We start from the raw sequence: 19085 nt of genomic DNA on the forward strand, positions 1-19085 counted from the left end.
GCAGGGAGTGCGGGTTCGATCCCTGGTTGGGGAGCTGGGATCCCAACTGCCTGGCAGCCGGGAAACCACAGCATGAAACAGGGGCAATGTTGTAGCGAATTCAATAAAGACTTTAGAAATGGTCAACATGAAAAAAAAATTCTTAAAATAAAAAGAGAGATCTGGCTGTTTGATGTCACTGGGTGATCTGCTCAACTCCAGTGTTCCCACAATCGCACGAGATGCTTCCACGGCCACCTGGGGTGTAAGCCTCTGCTGTGCTCGAAGACACAGAGCTCTGTGTGAACTCCACGGGAAGAAACCTTGTTCGTTGTTCTCTTCATTTTCAGTACGAACACATTGCTCTAAGGAACAGTTGTGAGACATCTGATTTAAGGCTGAAGATTAGGATGCAGACTTGGCTTCTATCCATAGCTCCCCAGACCCTGGCTTGAATGAGGAGAGCGATTACTCTCAGGCAGCCTGTGAGGACCGAGGCGATCCACAGTCCCAGAGTCTGTTGAGATGGAAAACAGAGAAAACCTCATCACTCTGCTTCTGATGGGAGGGCCATAGAAGATGGGTAAGTAAAAGGAATTCCAGATGAAGAATGTTTAAGCCAGAAAGCGAGGCCAATTATTCAAAATCTTTATGACTATACCAGTCAAAATGCCTCGACTGCAAAAAAGAGAAACCAGCTTTAGCAGCTTAAGCAGAAGGGAAATCTATCAGAATTCCAGCTCCACTGAGGAGCTGGGAGAATTGTTAGGATGGCTGGAGAACCAGGCTTGGAAGGAGGACGAGGAACAAAGGGCGCCTCGCCACTGACCCTGTCTGGGTCATGGCTCAGGACAGCCTGGGTGGGGACCTGCTGCTGCCCCTGAATGTTCCACACCACCCTGGGCCCCCACCACTGCCAGACCCTGGCCTCGCCCACTACTGCCAGGGCAGCTGGGCCCCTGGACAAAGGGGGATACTACCTCCACCCGAGCAGATTCCAAGCTGCCGTTGCATGTTCGCACACCTTACTCCACAATGGGTCAAACCTGGGCCATGTACCACCCCCGCCCCGGTAGCTGCTGAAGACGCAGGAGAAGCGCCCACCTGTCTTTTCAGCTTGCTTACTGGGAGGTGGAACCCTGATTCTCAGCAGCTAATTCCTCTGACACGGGAGGGGAGTTCAGATCATTGGTACCCATGGTACTTGTTTCCTAGGGTTGCTATAACAGAATAACACAAATGATGGCTTAAACGGCAAACATTTATTTTCTCATAGTTTTGGAGGCTGGAAGTCCAAGATCAAGGTGTTGATGGCTTGGTTTGTCCTGAGGCCTCTCTGCTTCTCACTGTGGACTCACGTGGTCCTTCCTCTATGTGAGTGCCACTGTGCTGTCTCTCTGTGCACCCAAATTTCCTCTTCTGATAGGGACAAAAGCCAGATTCCCTTCTTATCCCCACCCTCTCCACTGTGTGCTCTGGCTAGGGCACTTCCTATCGCTGACGTCTGCTCCATGGTACCTTGTCTGTAAAGGCAGCTGAGGACGCACTGAGCAGGAGGGACTCTCCTGGGCACCGCGGCAACCCACAGATGAAGCCATCAGCACCTCGCAACCCAGCGTCACCCCTCCACTCTTGGGGAGACCCTGGTGCAGAGAGAGAGAGATTACTCTGAAGAGGATGCACTAGACCACATCTCACGCCCACACAGAAGATGTGAAGCCACTTGGGGTGTCTGCTTCTTTTATTGAGATTTCAGAAGAAAGAAAAGGAAACATTATGACTGGCTCTCATGGCCCAGAACTCTGTGTGAGTTCAGTAGAGCACCTCAGAGTCCCTCCCTCACCTAGGAAAGCCAAGTGCACAGAAGCCAGTGTTGGGAAAATCCCTTCTCAAGAGGAGCAGGGGTTAGTCTCGGAAGACTGTAGCTGACTTCCAAGCACATGTGTATAAAGTCCATTTTTGACAGATCTAGACGAAGGGACCTGATCAGAAGGACAGCGTGTGCTTTAGAAATGAAAAAATCAGCCAATCAACTCTGACTGTGACTTCTCCCTTCCTAAAAATGAAAGGTGGGCACTAAAATCCCGTTTTGAACGTTATTCGGGAACCATCCCCGGAAGCCTGGAGTTTAGCAGGTGAACTACTCTTGGGTCATCTTCTGAACCCTGAGCAGGGCTGTGGGACACCAGGAATAGTGAGTGGGAGATGGGAGGACCGTCCATATTTGCAGAAAGTTCTCCCCCAAAATTAAACGAGTAGAAATAGATCTGGTTTTATTAGCTGAGTCTCGAGCATCTGCCCTCCATTCCGCGCTGATGACCAGCTTGCTGAGTTAGGGGGTGGGGAGGAGAGAAATGACCTTCAAGGCAGTCAGCACAGAGGCACGACTGGCAAATCCTAAGTGTGGTCAGAAGCAGAGGCAAGGCGCCGTGAGTCAGTAAAGCTCATGTTAGAAAGCAAATTCTCTGCCAGGAATCGGCCTCGTCCTTGGGTGTGTCCTGATGGGAAGTGCTGAGCAGTGGGAAGCTGAACCTCACCACCAAGGAACATCAGCCAGACTCAGATCGAGGGACTGTCTGCAAACTCCCTGCCCTGTTACCCTTAAGAAACGTTGATGTCGGGACTTCCCTGGCAGTCAAGTGGTTAAGACTTCCACTGCAGGGGACACAGGTGCGACCCCTGGTCAGGGAACTAAGATCCCACATGCCGTGGGGTGCAGCCAAAAAAGGAAAAAGAAACGTCGATGTCATGAAATCCAAAGACAAACTAAAGAGATGTGGCAACAGAATGCAGCATGGGATCTAGGATTTTATTTTGCTGTAAAGTATACTATTGGGCCAACGGACAAAATATGTATAACGTTTGTAGATGAGAGAATAATATTTTATCAATGTCCATTTCTGGGTTTTGATGATTATACTGTGGTTATGTAAGAAAATCCCTTGTGTTTAGAAAATACACAATGAAATATAAGGAGTACAGGGCTACCGTGTCTGTGTCTTATTCTTAAAAGATCCAGAAAAAGAATGGGGGAGAGAGAGAGAGAAAAAGAGGAGGACTTCTTCATGAATAAAATCCCAATTCTGCTGGCAGGGAGGAAGGGAAGAATGGATGCCAGCCTTCATAACAATCACACGGATCGTAATAAGTTTGTCCTTTATTGCTGAAAAATAACTTGGGTAAATTCCACACTAAACTATTTAAATGTGCAATTACATGTAATAGGACATCAAGTGAGATTTTTCCTGTGGTCCTGGAATTAGCCAGAAACATTAAGCACCCCACATTCAGAGAGCAGCCGTCAGTTGACACTAGTTCTTTACCAAGGGCAAGAGGCACCAGTTCAGAGCTAATCCTACCTTCCCTCCCTCACCCCATCCCACACCCACGGACTCTAAGAAGAAGCCTCGGGAAGTAAAGGAACCCTTGGCTTTTTGACTAATATAGTGTTCATGAGAAAAAGATATTTCATCCCATTCTCCAAAGGAAGGTAGAAGACTCCAAAGATTCGGAGGGGGGGGAACTACAAAAAGGGGAGAGTTGCATTTCATTCCCTGGTTGAACATCAGCTTATCTATTAGAGATGCTAATTTGCCCCTGTTACCTGAGCAAGCGGATGAGAAACTTGGAAAGATGGCAATGTGCAAAGAGGGCTGTGCAGTGGAACAGCCAGTACACCCACCATTTGATAAGGCAAACATGTATATGCTTCCAGTAGGTCAAAGAGACTCTAGTGAAAACAACCAGGTCTGCGTCACATTGCTGATATCAAATCAAAGCCACTTAACGTGCAGGAAAGAAGAACCCCAGGAGCAAGAGGCTATGGGATGGCCCATCTTTCATGTGGACGGGGACAGTGAGAAGGGGGGAGAGGGAGCCAGTACCATTTACAGAGTCACGTGGCCTGGAATGTTGTCTCATAAATAAACTCTGATCTTGCTGGAGGACTTAAACCTGCTCTCAACCACAGTTGTACAAGCCATATTTAACTTCACAAACCCCAGGAACCAAGCCAGGTTTACTTGTTACAAGAAGGATGAGGAAAAAAGAACTTGAAATGACTTTTGAGATGGAAGTTTTGAAATGAACAGAAGTGAGTTTCAAATGCCAAAATGAGACTGTTCCAAAACAAAAAGGCCCGAAGAATTGTAAAATTTGGCCAAGATATCAATAAAGAATGAGCTACCCATTGGTAAAGTTTCACAAGACCAGCTGGGCAAAATTACTAGAAAAAATAAGACCATTTTATGTTTTAGACACATGAATTTAGATCCTGAGTAAACTGGTTATATATAGAAACTAAAATGGATAATAACAATGGTATTGAATCATAATCCATCCAAATGTACCTCACACCCTGTCCCTTTTATCATCCTGTCCTCGTGGTTGACCAGCCAGCATAGAAATGCCAAGGACTCCTCTAGCCACTGGGATGACAGAAAGAGAACCAACTTTTCCTAGGAAATTCCAAAGGAATGAAGTCAGAAAAATCATCATCAAGTGACCTCTGAGGATGTGTTCACCTGGGTCTGTCACTGCTAAGTCACCCAGATCTAGAGTAGTTGGTCAGTGAGCAGATGCCAAAGCTGACCTTGTGTTCGCTGTGTGAGACAATCCCCATGACCCCACTTTTGTGAGGCTGTCATCTTGTTCCAAGGCTATTATCTGGAAGGGTGAGTGGAAGGAAGGAAGGAAGGAAGGAAGGGAGGGAGGGAGGGAGGGAGGGAGGGAGGAAGGGAGAGAGAAGGGAGGGAGGGAGGGAGGGAGGGAGGGAGGAAAGAGTAAACTATATCCAGCAACAGTCAGAATATGGTTTAATTTTCCTTGGGCCTCCTTATCTAAATTTTAGGGGGGCAGTAGACACAAGTAGTGACATATTTCCTGAATGGAATTATAATTATACTTATCGTTACAAAGAAAACATCGGGGCGGGGTGGGGGGCGTGGAGCGTATGTGGTGAAGTCCGGTCAGATTGGCAGCCTGCGTCCTGGAGGGCGAGGGCCTGGGTTCAAGCTCCTGCAATCCCATCCACAGCTGTATGACCTTGGGGACATTATATTATCTCTCTATGCTTCAATTTCCCTATAAAAGGTGATATCTACCTCATTGAGTTTTGTGAGGCTTGGAGAAGTAATCATACGTAAAACCCCTTGCACATCATAAACACTGAAAAAATGTTGGCTGTTGTCATCATAACTATAATTATTATCACCTTAAAAAGCCGAGGGGCACAGAGGAGGGGCAGGAGTGAGAGCGGAGGGAAAGGAAGAGCTGGCTGCTATCAGCAGTAAGTGATCGATCACCCAACACTGAGAGTCGAGTGAAGACAAACCAACAGCCAAAGCCAGACTGAGAAATTCAACTGTGCTCCCCCACGAGAGGTCCTGGCGTTGATGGAGGCCGAAGGCAGTGTCCAGCACGACCCAGGACTGGGGTGTCAGGAGTGGGTAGACCAGGAGGTGCCTGCTGAACGTGTGCAGCTGCATTGTATTTGCTCCAAAGAACATGGAGCCACAGCCCAAGCCAGAGGCTCTGACCTGCCCTGCAGCTCAGACGGCTGCCCTGGGGTTGTGGAAACACCTTGGGGACAGGCAGTGTGGCCAGGATGGAGGCTGTTCTTCTCCGGCCTTTTGGGTCCAAGCAGCCATAGTCATCTGCTCCAGCTGGAGGCAGACGGGCCCTGATGTCACAGCTTGGTTAGTGTTCCTTCCCAAACAGAAAATAGTTTAAACTCACCTATGGGAAATGCAGACACACTGTCAGAAAAGAGGGGTTGAGGGTAATCATTAATTAAGAGTAACAAGCAGAGTTGTGATGGCTGGGCCTGATGTCAAACTAGAAGAAATTGGAGGTAGTTTGAGAATTGTACTCCAAATGAGAGGTCCTTTCCTTGGACAGTGCTACAAAATGAATACAGACACTTGTGAGGTTAAATAACACAGCCCCCAGCTTCTCAAACCTCATCCTCAGACAAACGTGGCTTTGAATCTCCACCATACCACTTGGAAGCTGGATGTCTCTGGGTGAGTTACCTAATCACACTAAAATTAGGTTTTCTCCTCTGTAATTTGGGGCCAAAAATAGTACCAATCTCAGAAGGTTATTTTAAGTGTTAAATGAAAGAACTGATGAAATAAATCTGGCAGATAGTAGGAGCTCAAAAAATTTTACCTACTGTCTTAAGTGACCACATTTCTTTGTCATATTCATTTCCTATGAAAGGGTAAGTGACTTTGAGGGTTATGCTACGAAGCCTAACAAATGCTTTTTCAACATCAGAATGACTTCCAGATATCCAGCTATAGCGTCCATGTAAATATTTTTCTGATATAGTGTCTATAGAATGGCCAAGATGAGTTCACCATCAATATGCCCATGACTCCCAATTACATCTCTACCTCTCCCTGAATTACCATAGATTTCTATATTCAATTTTCTACTCAACATCTTCAGTTGGATGTCTGAAAGACAACTTAAACATGTTCAAAATCAAACATCTAGCCTTCATATGGCAATCAGCTATGCCCATAGCCTCCCCATTTCAATTAATGCCTACACTAACCTTCCAGGTTTTCAGGTGAAACACCTTGAGACATCCTTGATGCCTCTCTTTTTGACTCCCAATATGTCAGGAAATACTTTTACTCAGATTTCAAAATGCGTCCAGAGTCGGGCCACTTCTCACTACTCTTCTATTACAACTCAGGTCTAAGCCACTAACATCTCTCGCCTGAATTGCTGCCACTGCTGCTTTTTTTTTTTAACATTTTTATTGGAGTATAATTGCTTTACAATATTGTGTTAGTTGCTGCTGTATAACAAAGTGAATCAGTTATATGTATACGTATATCCCCATATCCCCTCCCTCTTGCGTCTCACTCCCACCCTCCCTATCCCACCCCTCTCAGTGGTCACAAAGCACGGAGCTGATCTCCCTGTGCTATGCGGCTGCTTCCCACTACCTATCTGTTTTACATTTGGTAGTGTATATATGTCAGTGCTACTCTCTCACTTCGCCCCAGCTTACCCTTCTCCCTCTCTGTGTCCTCAAGTCCATTCTCTACGTCTGCGTCTTTATTCCTGTCCTGCCCTAGGTTCTTCAGAACCTTTTTTTTTTTTTAGATTCCATATATATGTGTTAGCATATGGTATTTGTTTTTCTCTTTCTGACTTACTTCACTCTGTATGACAGTCTCTAGGTCCATCCACCTCACTACAAATAACTCAATTTTGTTTCCTTTTATGTCTGAGTAATATTTCATTGTATATACGGGCCACATCTTTTTTATCCATTCATCTGTCACTTAGGTTGCTTCCATGTCCTGGCTATTGTAAATAGTGCTGCAATGAACATTGTGTACATGTCTCTCTCTTTTTTTTTTTTTTTTTCGATACGCGGGCCTCTCACTGTTGTGGCCTCTCCTGTTGCAGAGCACAGGCTCCGGACGTGCAGGCTCAGCGGCCATGGCTCACGGGCCCAGCCGCTCCGTGGCATGTGGTATCCTCCCGGACTGGGGCACGAACCTCGAACCTGCATCCCCTGCACCGGCAGGCGGACTCTCAACCACTGCACCACCAGGGAAGCTCCACATGTCTCTTTTTGAATTATGGTTTTCTCAGGGTATATGCCCATTAGTGGGATTGCTGTGTCATATGGTAATTCTATTTTTAGTTTTTTAAGGAACCTCCATACTGTTCTCCATAGTGGCTGTAACAATTTACATTCCCACCAACAGTGCAAGAGGGTTCCCTTTTCTCCACACCCTCTCCAGCATTTATTGTTTGTAGATTTTTTGATGATGCCCATTCTGACCGGTGTGACATGATACCTCATTGTAGTTTTGGTTTGTATTTCTCTAATGATTAGTGATGTTGAGCATCCTTTCATGTGTTTGTTGGCAATCTGTATATCTTCTTTGGAGAAATGTTTATTTAGGTCTTCTGCCCATTTTTGGATTGGGTTGTTTGTTTTTATGATATTGAGCTGCGTGTGCTGCTTGTGTATTTTGGAGATTAATCCTTTGTCAGTTGCTTCATTTGCAAATATTTTCTCCCATTCTGAGGATTGTCTTTTCATCTTGTTTATGGCTTCCTTTGCTGTGCAAAAGCTTTTAAGTTTCACTAGGTCCCATTTGTTTATTTTATTTTTTTGTTTATTTTTTGAGTGGGTCAAAAAGGATCCTGCTGTGATGTATGTCATAGAGTGTTCTGCCTATGTTTTCCTCTAGGAGTTTTATAGAGACTGGCCTTACATTTAGGTCTTTAATCCCCTTTGAGTTTATTTTTGTGTATGGTGTTAGGAAGCGTTCTAATTTCATTCTTTTACATGTAGCTGTCCAGTTTTCCCAGCACCACTTATTGAAGAGGCTGTCTTTTCTCCATTGTATATTCTTGCCTCCTTTATCAAAGATAAGGTGACCATATGTGTGTGGGTTTATCTCTGGGCTGCCACTGCTTCTTAGCTGGATTCCCTGCTGCCACCCTTGACCCTTGTTGAGGGGTGGAATCGTATCCCCGAAAAAGATTTGTTGAAGTCCTAACATCCAGTACTTGTGAGTGTGACCTTATTTAGAAATAGGGTTTTTGCAGATATAATCAAGTTAAGATGAGGTCATACTGGATTCGGGTGGGTCTTCATCCAATGACTGCTGTCCTCAATAAGGAGAGGGAGATTTGGAGACACAAAAATATAGGGAAGAAGACCATGTGGAGACAGAGGCAGAGATTGGAATTTTGCTACCATGAGCCAAGGAACATCCAGGAAGGCTAGCAACCACCAGAATCTGGAAGCGGTCGAGAAGGATTCTTCCAGGGAGCATGACCCTGCTGACACCTTGATTTCAGACTTCTAGCCTCCAGAACTGTGAAGGAATTGATTTTTATTTTAAGCCACCCAGTTTGTGGCACTTTGTTAAGGCAGCCCAAGGAAGTGAATACAGCCCTCTACAGTCTAGATCAACACAGACCCAAGAGTGATCCTTTTAAAAGGTGATTCCAATCATATCACTCCTCCAGTCAAAACCCTCTAATATCCTCCGTGTCAAAGTGCTTACAGTTGCTGACTTACAGTTGCAGATCCTCTACAATCTCCTCTTCCTGCCTTCACCTCCCCCTTAATCCTCACTAGCTGTATGGCTTCTTACTGTTTCTTGTACGAGCCAAGCATGCTCCCACCATAGGACCCCTGCCTCTGCCTAGAAGGCTCCTCCCCAGATACCCATATGGTTCCTCCCTCACCTGCCTCAAGTCTTTGCTAAGGTGTCATTTTCTCAGTGAGGTGTACCTTGACCACCATTTAAAACTGTAATCTACTTGGGAATTCCCTGGCAGTCCAGTGATTAGGACTTTGGGCTTTCATAGCCAAGGGCCCTGATTAGGGTTAGGGTTTGGGCCCTGGTCAGGGAACTAAAATCCCACGAGCCATGTGGCCAAAAAATAAATAAAATTGTAATCTGCCAACCCCTACACTCCCCAAACTTGTTATTCTTCTCTATTTTTTCCATCTTGCACAGCATCCTTTCACATATCATATAATTTACCAATCTATTATGTCTTCTCCTCAAGCTAGAATATAAGTGCCTCAGAATGGGGACTTCTGCCTGTTTTGTTCATGAAAGCTGACATGCAGAAAGAAATTAGTAAATATTTGTTGCATGAGTGAGCCAAAATGAATGAATGATTCTGTTGGGACAAAACTGTGATTCCATAACAAGGCATCTTAAGGTAGATAATCCTCCTCCCAATGGCCTGTGAAGACTGAATTCTTGGGTCAATGTATTTTTAGGCCATATCCCCCAGATCCAATTTAAACTAGAATCTTTCCTAGTTAATCAAATGAGGATTAAATGAGAAAATGTACATAAATGCAGCTAACATTGTTCCTGGCACAGAATAGTTTCCAATAAATTAAGTTTCTAACCAGCCCCCTTTCTGATAAGCACAGGATTTGATTATCCTGAAGGAGAGTCTAGGGCTTCTTTAATATGAGTCCTTCTAATGACAAGGACAAATTTATGTGGGGCCATGGCATCACATGGCTCCTGGCACCTACACCAGAGACTGCTCTTCTAGACTTGAGGCTAAGCAATGACATGCTGGCATGCCAACATGAGGGACAGGCAGAGCCATAGTGGTAAGTTATGGAAATTCTGTTCCTGCAGCAACAGGAATTCTTGCTCCACAGGGGGATAATTTTTGCTGTTAAGGACCTAGTCCTTGCCCCTCAGTGCCTTCTGGCATTTTGTGTCAAAGCACAGCATCAACACAGAGGACCCAGAGGAAAGAGACAGTGGTTCTGTTCACCACCATGCATGGGCACAGTGAGCGCCGCTAGACACAGCGTCCCATTGTGGGCCCCCCAGCCCCTGGGACTGACCTTTCCAGGAGGCAATGAAGTCACTCAGCCATAGCTGTCTTAGTGGAAGGACATGTGTATCTCCTAAAGGAGAGCTTAGGTAGCTAACTTATTCTAATTCATACTTCTCTCTTCTTATCCTTTTGCACTGAAATCATGCAAGATTTTATAGAATCTCTCTCTGAAGTTCATCCTCCATTGAGTTCGTGGTCACCATGTTGATAAAATATAAAACCATACCCTGGAACCCCTGAAAACAGTACAGTATCTTGATGAAGCATTTACAATTTTCTAGGAAAAGAGAAATTTCAAATTAGAAAAAATTCTCACTCTTATGTATATGTTATCTCATTTAATCCCCTCAGGAGGTGGGTATTACCCTTTTATAGATGAAAGCAATGGACTAGATAAATTCAGAAAATAGCACAAGTTTGCTGTCTTAGTTTCCTAGTGCTCCATAAAACATTGCCACAAACTCAGTGGTTTAAGACAAGAGAAATGTATCCTCTCACAGTTTCTGAAGCCAGAGGTCCAAAATCAAGGTGTCAGCAGGGTTGGCTGCTTCTGCAGCATCTAGGAAAGGATCTTTGCTCGCTTCCCTCCTAGCTTCCGGTGGCAGCAGCCAACCTAGACATTGCTTGGCTTGTAGAGACATCACTCCAGTCTCTACCTCCCTCGTCACAAGGTCTTCCCCTTTGTGTGTCTGTGTGTACGTTAAATCTCCCTAGCCTTTCGCTTAGAAGGACACCAGTCATTGGATTTGCATCTTACTCTAAGTCCAGGATGATCTCACCTCTGGATCCTTAACTTAATGATATCTACAAAGACCTTATTTCCAAATAAGGTCACATTCGCAGGTATCAGGGGTTAGGACTTGAATGTATCTATGGGGGAGGGCACAAGTCAACCCACTATAGTCACTAAGAAGTGGCAAAGCCAAGAATCAAAACAAATTCTATCGATTTTAGCATTCTAAGTCCATACAGCCTTCCACAGTGATCCCAGAGGAACTAGCATAATCCACTTTATATTTGAAGCTGGCTTGAAGACAAGTGCCTCTTACGGGTGGTCTTCCTTTCCCAAGAGAAAATTTTTATTTTAGCTTTTCTCATTGTTTTTCTGGATCCAAATGGAATGTACTTGGAGTCAAGTCCTTCTGAGAATTTCTTGGGAAATATGTGTGAGGGTTATTTTAATGTTAAGTGCACTTTGCATCATCTCTCTTCCTTCCTAACAAGGAATTGAAGTTACTCTGAGAAAGAATCCAAGTGCACATGACAACAGAGATTCTAGCCGCAGTGTTCTGGTGCATGCTGAATTTGTAAAGATGCTCCTGACATGGGAAAGAGTGCTTTAGAACTACCTGTTATGTCTGAAGTTTTTGAACAATAAGAATTCATTGGGGTACTGTACAGTAAAGGATCAGTAATTCTAGGTTGTCCAAACCCTGCCCACTTCAGAGAAAGCTTTCATTCTTGCTCAGCTCCTAGGAGATAACCTCTAAGTCACTGGAATATCCTGTCAGATAAAATTGTCTTTGATTACCTAAGGGTCTTTGGCCACACCAGACAGTTTATGCTAACAACGTGACTTATGATGGGACCCTTGGGCCATGTGGTATCAGGTTGATCTCTGGAGTTAAGTCAACACACAAGCAGTCAGCCATGCCTATGTGATAGAACCCCAATAAAAACCCTGGACCCCAAGGCTCAGGTGAGCTTCCCTTATTGGTGATACTTCATGTGCATTGCCACACGTTGTTGCCTACAGAATTCATTGTCCACATGACCCCACTGGGAAAGGACAACTGGAAGATTGTGCCTGGTCTCTCCTAAAATCCATCCTATGACCCTTTTTCTGTTGTTGATTTTAGTCTATATCCTTTCACTGTAGCAAATCATAACCATGATTATAACAGCTTTGCTGATTTCTGTGAGTCTTCTAGTGAATCACTGAACCTGAGGGTGGACCCTGGAAGACCCTCTGGGAATCTGAAGTGGACCCCCAAGCACAGGAAATATTGTCTAATAAAAGTCTATAATTTTTTAAACAATGCATGGTTCCAGTAACATTCAGTTTGGTCAAAGTCCTGCTGAATTATAAATTCCATTACAGTGAAAACTCTGCCTTTCTATGCTGATCTTTACAACCCTTCCTCTCCACAATACACATACAGAGCTTTGCATGTAATAGGTGTTCAATGAGGAGCAAATGGAAATGACAATGAATTCTGTGACCAGACTGAAGAAAACTCTCCTATAAATGGAGCTGACTCGTTAGGCCATTGGTGAGCACCGTTGTCAATACATTTCTAAATAGGATTCAACTCACACAATAAAGATGTGTGCCTCCACTGGATGGATTTTGAATGATAAACTCTCCTAAGGAAAACTCTCCTTTTCCTTGAAGTCTGTGTTCCCTGACTCTGTGGCTATGCAGACAGCACTTAAACCACGGGCAAGGCTGGCATGTCTAAGGGATGGTGACTCCTCAGGACTGCTGAGGAAAGAGGAAAGCTTCTGGTGGTGGAAAAATACAGAAAGAGCAGAAGCCCGCATCCTTGCTCTTCTCTCCTTGTCTTCCAAGCGGCATACTGTTTTCCTTCTTGGTTACTCTCCAGACAGTCCCACCACATACCTTCCTGACACAGAAAGTCAGGGGCTCAGCTAGTCCAACTTCTCCATTGCAAGTGAGATCACGAAGGCCCAGGAAGCAGAGGTCTCTCTCCCAAGTTAGCCGCAGATCCAGGACTAGAATTCAACTCTGTCCATCAAGAGAGCTTTCTTCTACCTATCCTGTCATCAGCGGGACTTTGAGCTCCTGTGGAGAGAAACTGCCGTGTTCATCTGATGGGCACAGTGTCTGGTATATAATAGATCTCAAGAAATACCAGAGAATTAAATATATGAAAGCTCTTTTCTTCTATCTTTTCTTCTGTGTGCTCTGCAAGAGACAGTGTGATTACGGATGACCTAACGGAACATCTCTGTTGAGGTTAGAGAGAGAAAGGGACACGAGAGAGAAACTACGGAGGGACATCCAGGCCTGGGGTAGCTAAGGAAAATCAACAGTACGGGGTCAGCCCTTTCCAGGCTTTTGTTATATGTCCTATATGTTTGTGTCTGGAAACCCAATCTTGAAATCACCTCAAGCTAACCAAACTCACAAGAGACCAGAAAGCAGGTAATTAATATTTAGTGTACCAAAGGGACTGGGTATCTGAATTAGCTCATCAACCATTCTCTCCTTATGGGAAAATCTAATTGGAAAACCATATCCACTAACTGTGTGTCCCTAGGGGGCCAGTATGAGCCCTTATTACTCTCACTCCAACCCCTAGCACTGTGAATCATCACTCAAAAAGTTATCCCTTCGTAGAAAGTAAGCTCCAGGAGGACGGGCATCTTGCCTTTCTTTTTCACCAGTGTATCCCAGGCACCTAGAAGAATGCCCCTCACATAGCATACGCTCAATGAATATTTGTTGAATGAACGAAGAATTCTGTAATCAACATAAAATTAGGACAAGGAAAATTGCCCTGTTGGCGGTGACAGGCTTAGGTGGAGTGATACAGCCATCTCCGCTAAGAAAATAGAGCTGCCAAGCAGATGGGATGGGCACGCGTCCCCACTGGCATCTTCACTGGAGGGTGCTGAAGACACCGACAGCACTTAGCTCCATGACCTCCCTTTACTTGGCAGATCTGCCCTTGGGGTGTCACATTCTCTCTTTGGACAAGGTACAAGCCAGTTCTAGCACCCACCTTGCAATCACTGCACCTGGTGACTACACCTGGGCACCTGGTCATCTTGCTTGAGAGTGGGTGAGGCTTGCTAGAGTCTCCCCAGCTGCTCCTCTGTATCTCTTGGGGAGAGTCAGTCCTTTGCAGCATATGTTGATTCATCCTCGTTTCCTCCCCAAAGGGCAATTGAGTTTCCAAGTTCAAGGCTCCCAGTAGTCTAGCCATTGTCTGTAGCAAGTATTCAGAAGGAGTCATGGAGGCAGCCAGGAAATTAAACACCCCACGCTCTGCCTCCAGACATGAGATCCTCCTGAGCATCTAGCTGTCAGCTCTACGTTCACTGTCAAGTCCAACTAACATGTTCGTAATTCTTACAGTTTAACAACACTCTTACACGTGACATCACTTTTTTGCTGTACACCTGAAACTAACACAACATTGTAAATCAACTGTACTTTAATAAAAAAATTTTTTTAAGGAAAAAATAAAGTATAGTTGACTTACAATACTGTATTAGTTTCAGGTGTACAACACAGTAATTCTTTATTTTTATAGAATATACTCCATACAAAGTTATTATAAAATATTGACTATATTCCCTACACTGTACATTATGTCTTTGTAAGTAATTTATTTTATACTTGTAGTTTGTACCTCTTAATATCCTTCACCTATTTTGCCTCTCCTCCTACCACTCTCCCCTCTGGTAACCACTCGTGTGTTCTCTGTATACACATGATATCTCTTGATCTGATGCTCATAATGACCACCTGGTATAGAGGTGAGAGAGCCATGTCACAGAGGAGGACATGGCAGCAGTGAGATTTAGTGCCTGGATTAAGCTGACCCTGCTAATGAAGAACAGAATTAGAGTTTGAGCTGATTTTGTAGGACCCCAATCTAGAAATCTTCCATTATATCCTCTCCCTCTATAAACTGAGGATGAAGGGGAGGTAGTGACCGAACCCAATGGTGTGTCTAGGTCCTATGGAATACAGAGATCAGCAGCAAGATAGAAACAAAACCAGCTGGTAGCCACAGTGTTGAAACCTCCACTCTGTCCCTATCCCCACCAACACTGCTCCCCAAAATCCTTCTTCTGAAAACCCCTACCAAAATGATAGTCAAGGAATTTTAAAAGTATAAATGCACAGGGATCAAGAGAACACAAGAGGAAACAATGATGGGCAAGAAGTGTCCACACAGTTTTAGAAGATGCTAAAGGATTGTAGAGATTCAGAGATTTTTATTTGTGTAGAACTTAGATCGCTTAATATGATGACGCAGAAAGTAGCACAATAAGAAAAAGAGATAATTGGGAAGGGGTAAGAAAGTTCGGTATCGTGTGGTGTAATACCTTATTAATAGGAGATGGGAGAAAGGGAGAATTGAGAAAACACAGGGAAGGAAATTTCAAGGAACGAGTACAAGAACATTTAACCAGGCTGAAGGAAATAAGTCTCTGGGTTGAAAGGAGTCCACTAAATACAGTGAATGAAAAGGACCCCTACAACACAGCATCATGAAATTGCAGGATCCCTGGTGTTAAGAGAACTACCTAAAAGCTTCCAATCAAATGTAAAGAACTAAGAATCAGAATGACTTTGGACTTCTCAACAACGCTGGAAGCTAGAATATGTCAGAGAGATGTTCCAAAATTCTAGGAACTCAATCTATCAATTGCTACGTAGAATTGAGACATTTTCAGGTGCACAATAAGTCAAGATTTATGTCTCATGTCTGCTTTCTCAAGAAGCTACCAATCAAGAGAGCAAATGTGAGAAGAAAGGGAAAGAATGAATACAGAAAAGAAGAAAGGGCAAGGCAGTAGATCCAGAACATTAGGCTCCCACACAGGAGTGCAGCAAAGCGGGGCACCGGGAGGCCAGCAGGGGAGCCCCCTGAATGGCATGAGATCACCCCATTTCCCAACAGGGCTCCAGAGGGAGAAAAGGAACAGATAAATTGCCTGATGTCTTTGATCATGTTCTACAGATTACTTGGCCTCTTTAGGAAGCATTAAAGAGTGGCACAAAAAGGTAACCAAACAAATATTCCAAGTGAGACAAATATTAACTCTGGACAATCTAAATATTGTATAAGAAGGAATGTAATGGTTGACCCAGCGTGGACATTGCCACAGCACTAATAATGAACATTCTAAATATAGACTTAAAAAAAAAAAGAGCTTATGATATAACCTAATTGGCAGCTGGAGCGGAGAGGAGAAATAAGGTGGGGATGGGGGATGCCAGGCAGCTAAATCTTCATCTACCACAACAGGACGACAATAGCTCCCATCGGAAACTGACAAGTCAGGAAATAGATGTATGTGTATATTCCTTAGAAATATTCAGTTCAATACCAGAAAAATAGAAGGGGCTTAGAGGAGCTGAAGGTGATTGCCTTCAAGGAGCAGGAATGCAGAGCCAGAAAGACAGAAATGTGAAGCAGGGAGCCACTGTTATTTCTCTTTATCTCTTAGTACTATTGGACTTAACATGTGTGTGTATACATACCACTGATAAAAGTTACAAATGCCCAGAGATGGCTAGGGAATGTGGTGCATTATAAAGAGATTTCCTTCAAAAATGGCTGGCGTCAGCAAGCACCCACATAGGATTTAAGATGCAAGCTTCAGCTGTTTGAAAAATGCCCGCACGTGGCCCCCGTCATCCCCCATGCTGAGTCCCCAAGCTCTCACCACGAGATGTCCCCTCACACTCGACCTATTCAGTTACCTGGGCAAACTGTTTGCTCTGCATATCTGGACGCTGAGCACTTTCTCCAGGAAAAGATTTGTGCTTTTCCATAACTGATGAACAATGTCTCGTACATACCCCCAAGGGATATTTTGTTGGCTTGGTCCCTCCCCGGCCTTTGCCAAAAAGCAGCTCAAGCTGCCAACTCTTGTGAGTTCTAGAACCTGCAGGACTGAATTATGACTTTTGAGGGCCCAAGGCCCCTCACCTTCATGGCTCCTTCCTTCATAAAAAAAAAAAAAATTATATTTGAAGACCACACTGGTATAAACATTAGTATAATACAGGCTGGATTCACTGTTATGTATTCATTAAAATGTGTTTTTTCTTCTGATTTGAGAGCAATTAAACCATTTTCACAGGCCCTGAGGAATGGCAGGAAGAAAGGCCAGCTGACCTCAGCTCTCTGCTGAGGTTCTGGGAGAAAAGTGTCAAAAGGAAATAAATGATAAACACCAAATGGAACAAAGTCATGGTCAAGTGTAAGCTGGTGTTTGTTAAGCAGTTACTATGTGCGTTGTGCTAAGCAATTTGCTGACACATACTGTTGAGGTCCCTCAGCGCCCCCCGAGGCAAACCCCACGTCCGCTGACGTCCAGTGGCCCCAGAGGTTAAGTTTAGCGCCCAAGTTCACCAAGCTATGAATGGCAGCCCAGTGTGGTGTGACCGCCAAGCCTGGCTCTGCCTGCCTTCCCCTTAACTTCTCTGATGAGGTGGGGGGGAGGGTCTGCATCTGTTCCTGTCACTCTCTGAGTCCTTGCCCGGCCCCACACTTTACTGCAGTTTCCAGTAAGAGTGAGGTCAGAATCTGATACACGAGAAAACTCCAAAAATGCGTGTTCCTTTGTATCTACGGAGATCAGAAAGTCGGTGACATGTTTTCCCCTTCTGATCTAGAGTCCTCATTGGCACCCTGTGTTCCCATTTCCAACACTGTCATGAGCCGGCCTTGGTGGCAAAAGCTGAGCCTCCATTTCAGGTGGTCACCTTCTGTGATGTCTAGACTGTGACGAGGCAGTAGCACAAGCAGAGACGCCTACTCTGAGAGAACTCCATTTCAGGTGAAGTCATCACCAGCCAGTAACTGCAACTCCACATCGTTTTCCTCAGCTACTCCCCATTTCTGTCCCTGGGTGAGAGGAGGTGTGACCATCTGCATTTATAGAGAATCCCAGCTTTAAGTTAATCAATCAAAACACTTGGCTACCGTGACAAATCCTTCCCTGAAAGCCAGAAAGCTGAACCCTGGTGCGCCTTCTTTGAAAGGATGATTTGGGCTGCTGCAAAAATCTCAGCACAGACCTCCTAAGCCTCACACGCTGAGGAACTCGTTCTCTGTGGGAAGACTCATTCATTTATTCCAACAAGGTGATTTCCCTTTCCACCTTTCCTAGCCCCCTGTCCACCTCTGTACCCACTCCCCAAGCGAAAACACTATGATTACAAAGCAAAAAAATCCCCAAGAACAGAGAGACTTTTCCTGACGTAAATGAGAAACCACGAGAGGGTAGCTCGAGTCCCTTCGAGGGCTGAGCCGGGCCCCAAGGCAGTGAACACACTGGTGTGACATCAGCTGTGACGACAAACTGCGGAAAGCTGTGAGGAAATGATCAAGTGAAGGAAGGGCAGCCCTGAGGCAGAAACTTGATAAGAGACAGAAAGCTTCAAGAAATGAATCACCGCGATGAATATTGGGGTTGAGCCCCACACTCTGACGGGTTACCTCAGAGAAATGGTTCGGAGAGGGAGGCTGTAGGAGAGGCAGGAATCTCCACTTTATATTCTCCTGGAGGTTTGAAACATTTGTTAAACAAAGAGCTTGCTTTACCACACACACGAAAGGATTACAGGAAATACATTATTACTTTCAACTACTGCATAAAAGAAATTAAATCATAGCCATGGGAGACCTCCAGGCAAAAAAAAAAAAAAAGATAAGACCAGAGAAGCCGGAACCAAGGACTTGAATTCCTCTCTCAGCTTTCTGCTTCTTAGATTCTTCGCGTGAAAAATGCAGAAGTTATGATACTTATCTGCCAGGGTCACCGCAGGAAGATTACAGCGGATGGTAGTGGAAGAAAGCACAGGGTGTCTTTCCGTTTAACCTCTTATCTCTAAACCCCCTAAGTCTGTGGAGGATGGAAGCTTAAATGCTATGTCCCCAAACACAATATGCCCAGCGATTTTCCTTCAGGCTATGTCCAGGCACTCTGGGGGCCAACAGCTCTGAGGATCTGCCCAGCAGACA

This window comes from Leucopleurus acutus (assembly GCF_964270905.1).
Source record: "Leucopleurus acutus genome assembly, chromosome: 18".
NCBI classification, from domain to species: domain Eukaryota; kingdom Metazoa; phylum Chordata; class Mammalia; order Artiodactyla; family Delphinidae; genus Leucopleurus; species Leucopleurus acutus.